General features: G+C 54.7%; 1 long non-coding RNA gene across 1 annotated transcript in view; it reads right to left on the bottom strand.

Annotated features, from left to right (window-relative positions):
• LOC123285863 (uncharacterized) overlaps positions 1-3,533 on the bottom strand; it is a 46,939-nt gene extending 43,406 nt beyond the window's left edge. Inside the window, exon 1 of the long non-coding RNA XR_006527896.2 lies at positions 3,418-3,533. This is a non-coding gene — a long non-coding RNA (uncharacterized lncRNA). The remainder of the gene's footprint in view (positions 1-3,417) is intronic.
• Positions 3,534-4,006: the final 473 nt, after the last annotated feature.

Genomic DNA, 4,006 nt, shown 5'->3' on the forward strand with positions numbered 1-4,006 from the left:
TCCCAGGGCGATCGAGTTTTTGTAGGAAAAGGAGAAGGGCCAAGTTTTGTGTGCGGGTCTGATGGTTTGACACAGTATGGTTGACTCTCCTGGTTGACTCTCTTGAGCAGGGACAGAGAAGTATGACAAACAACTGTGGGACTGCTGAGCAGTCCGAGGTCCTGACCAAGTGTCCCCCACATCTCCTGGGAGCATGGAAGGCCCAAGGGGCCCATGGATAACACACAAAGATTGTCTGTGCCACCAGGTCAACCATTCTTTCCTTCATTTGGCAAGTATTTCTTGAATGCTGGCAATGTGCATTGGGCCCCGGGGCACTATTATCAACAGACTTGGTATCTTGGATGCTCTGCCCTGTATTTTCGGCTGGTAGCTCTTGAAAGGGTGTCTCACTGCCCCAAAGAGTCTGCAGGTTCCTCAAGCGCTGGAGCTTCCTTCTGCCTTCTCCCCATCACCCCGTTCACACTGAGTCTCCAGGGGTGAGTTCAGGGATTCACGGGCAGGCACAATTTCATCACCCACATTCACTATCAGTCATTCAATCAGTTAAACACAGCAATGGCCCAACTCTTACGTGCTCTCAATCCCTGGAACCAAATCAGGCAGACCCAGAGAGGCTCAGCCCGAGGTCATCAAGTCTATCCCTCTGCCTCTAGAGCAGGCTAAAACCTAGGCTGGTCAATAAGAGGGGCCAGGACAGAGGAAGAATAAGAGTCTGGGAGGCAGGAGAGCTGAGTCTGAGATGGAGTCTGCCGCTGGCCTGCTGTGTGGTGGGCAGTAACGGTAACGTGCTTTGGCAGCAATTTAGAACCCTTTCTCTCATTTGATCCTCTCAGCAACCTGGGAGTTAGGCAAGGCAGGGTCTATTATCACCATTTTACAGAGGAGGATGTTGAGGCCTGGAGAAGTCAAGTGGCTGGCCCAAGGTCACAGAGCTGGTGAGTGGTGGCGCCAGGATTTGAGGCCAGGTCTGTCTGGTTGCAGAGTCCCCCTTCTCCCCTCTGTAGCACAGTGCCCCTGGGGCACATACTCCAGATGCTGCTGCGTTGTCTCCAACTGACAGGAGCACCAGATCTGAACTGATTCATGAACTGATGGCTCCAGCCTCCCTGCATCCCCCGCCTGATGAATCTGCCAGCTCTTCTACCCCAGCACCGCTGGCCAGTGACCAAGGAGAGGACAAGAAGGCAGGATGGGAGTTAGGGGGTGGGCAGAGGAGACGGAGCAGAGGCAGACAGGAAGGTCTTAGAGCATCCATCACCAGGGCCAATTCCCCCCGGGATCTCAGCTGCTGTCTGGTCTGCCTGTGGACCAAGTTCCCATCCAAAAGTTGGCCTGCCTGACAACCTGTCAGTCACTCTCCCGGGTGAACTCCTTCCCAGGATCCCTTGGCCTCCAGGCCTGCTGGGACCCAAGCAAATGGGCCAAGCATAGCTGGGCTCTGATGGGGAAGAGAAGCAGCCACTCAGACATCAACAACAGACGGACATATGTCTGAGGAGTTGGCCAGATCTGCCGCCTGCTTTTTTGGGCTGATTCCTTAGCCCATTGTCCCCCCCTTAAATTCCCTAAGCTCCTTGCAAAGCCTTACTGGGTTTTCCTGGGTTTATGGGGTGCGACTTCTTGTCAGTGTGCCTCCCTCCCTTGGCCTTCATCTTCACCTCAGTGTCAGTCAAGAGCTCATGCCCTCAACTCCTGTGTTGGCCTGCTTGGCTGGACTTGCATGACCACCACACACCCTGCCCTGTCACATCCTGTTGGCCCCAGAGTGCCCAGAACCAGGGAGAAAGGAGGGGAGGAAGGACCTGGACCAACAGAGTGGGGTCATGCCGCCAAGGTGGACTCTAGGGAGGAGGGTGACTGCTCCAGTCTCTGAACTGACTCCGTCTTAACCTGCGTCCACTGGTGCCTGCTCTGCGCCCGACCTGCACCGCTCCGTCACACACAGGCATGAGATCGGTCAGCTCCTGAGGGGTTTCCAGACTGGTGGGGACCACAGCTCAGTAAACAAATAACTAAAAGACAGGTGATAATTGCTCTGAGAGAGGCCAGCGTAGAAGGAAGGCCTAAGGAAGGGGTAAGTAAGCCTTACAGAAAGAGTTCAATCTGGACTCAGACAGAGCTGAATTCAGATGACATCTTGCCATTGTTCACTAGCTTCTTTAAGTTCCAGTGACTTATCTGTAAACCGGCATGATAATATTACCCATCTCACAGCATCGCTCCAAGGATTGGACAGTAAAATGGGAGATCTCTTTGGGAGATCAAGTGGAAGGCTGGATGGCTTCATGGAGGAGGCAGTACTTAAAGGACAAATGGGAGCTGCGAACTACTCAGGCAGCAGGTGGGCATCTGATCACTCAGGAAGGTTAGCTAAGGAGACCTCAGAATCAGCCCAGGCAACACCTTTTCTGAGAAGCCGGGCCTGTTCCCACTTGCTGTGCAGCACTGCCCTGTCTGTCTGTCTTTGCCATGAGACTGGAAGTTGTTCAAGGGCTAGGGCCTGCCTCATTCACCGTGACACCCACAGTGCCTGCTGCCAATGGCACTCAGTGGAGGTATATGGAAATAATTGAAGATGACTCTGCAGAGCGAAAAATAGGAGAAAAGGGATAGAAAGAGAAGAAACAGAAGGGGACTAACATTTTTAGCCCCACTATGTGTCAGGCATTAGGTTGGCTCCTCATGATCAGGTTTAGTTCTCCCAAGAGACTGCCGTGTACTTCATTCTCTGCTTTACAGATAAGGAAATGGAGGCTCCCAGGGGCCCCCTGACTTGATAGAGGTCAGGCAGCAGGAAAGTAGCAGCCCCAGGGCTCCATGCTCCCCTGGTGGATCTGCAGGCCCTTTCCGTCATCCTGGGCTACCCCCATTTGGCCTAAGGATATTTGACCAGAGCCCCAGGACCCAGAGGGCGGCCCCTCCCAGTCCATCCTCTACTCGCACTCCAGCTGTGCAAACAGACTCCAGCTGAGAGGTTCCAGGAAAGGCTGGGGGGCAGTCTGGCAGGTCCGACAGGTCAGGGTGAGCTGGGCTTTCCCGAGAACAACTCCCACCCCGAGGTGGCCTAGAATACGTCCCTCCCCAGGCTCACTGGGGAGAGGGGCTGAGAGCCTGGCTGGCTGACGCCAGGTGTCATCTCAGCCAGCAAGCTGACTCTAAAAGTAACTCTGCCCACCTCCCTGCTCCACGTGTAACAGGGTCCCTCCCTGGGCAGCTCTGCAGACGGGACTCTGCGAATCCCAGGTCTCACAGCAAGCCCCAGGTGGGTGTGACATCAGAGGTCATGCACCTCCCACTGCACCACCATGCCACTGGGTGCCACAGGAGGGACGGAATGCTGGGAAATCCATTGGCTTGCTCCCTCTGCCTGATTGCATCCTTTTTTTCCACCCTCTTTCTCCCTCAGAGTCTTACCTTTCACAGCGCTAGCTTCATCCCTCCGCTTTCCTACCTCCAGGGCCCATGCAAGGCCAGATGTTGTTATCCTAAGGGTCCTGTCACCAGTCCTGCAACAATCCTAGGCAGGGAGTGAGAGCTGGAGAAAAGATCTCTCTGCAAAGAGCCCGATGCAGGATCCCCACCGTCCACACCCGCAGTCAGAACTTCCCAGCCTGACATGGCAGAGCGCGAGTTTCCTTAATTGAGTGATTTTATCTCTGAAGGACCAGATAACCCGCCTCTAGGAGAGAATGGGCAGGAAGATTGATTCATTCACAGGAAGCCAAACCCAGGCTGCCACATGTACATCCAGCAGTGGGAGGGACACGCGCTCCCCATCTGCACTTGGCTCTCAGACAAGCCAACACAGTCTTGCACATACCACCCAGGGAGTCAGGATCCACCCTGCCCATGGGCTGGCACCAACATAAAGGGAAGCATGACCTTGTCAGGGGATCCCGCCATCCCTCCCCTGAGGCTTCCCACAAACTCGCCCCTTTGTGATCTCCCCTATGAGTCAGGGAAGCCATTCCACAGGGGGGATCTTCCCAGCTCAAGAAAACAC

Source organism: Equus asinus, chromosome 5, assembly GCF_041296235.1.
Source record: "Equus asinus isolate D_3611 breed Donkey chromosome 5, EquAss-T2T_v2, whole genome shotgun sequence".
NCBI lineage: Eukaryota > Metazoa > Chordata > Mammalia > Perissodactyla > Equidae > Equus > Equus asinus.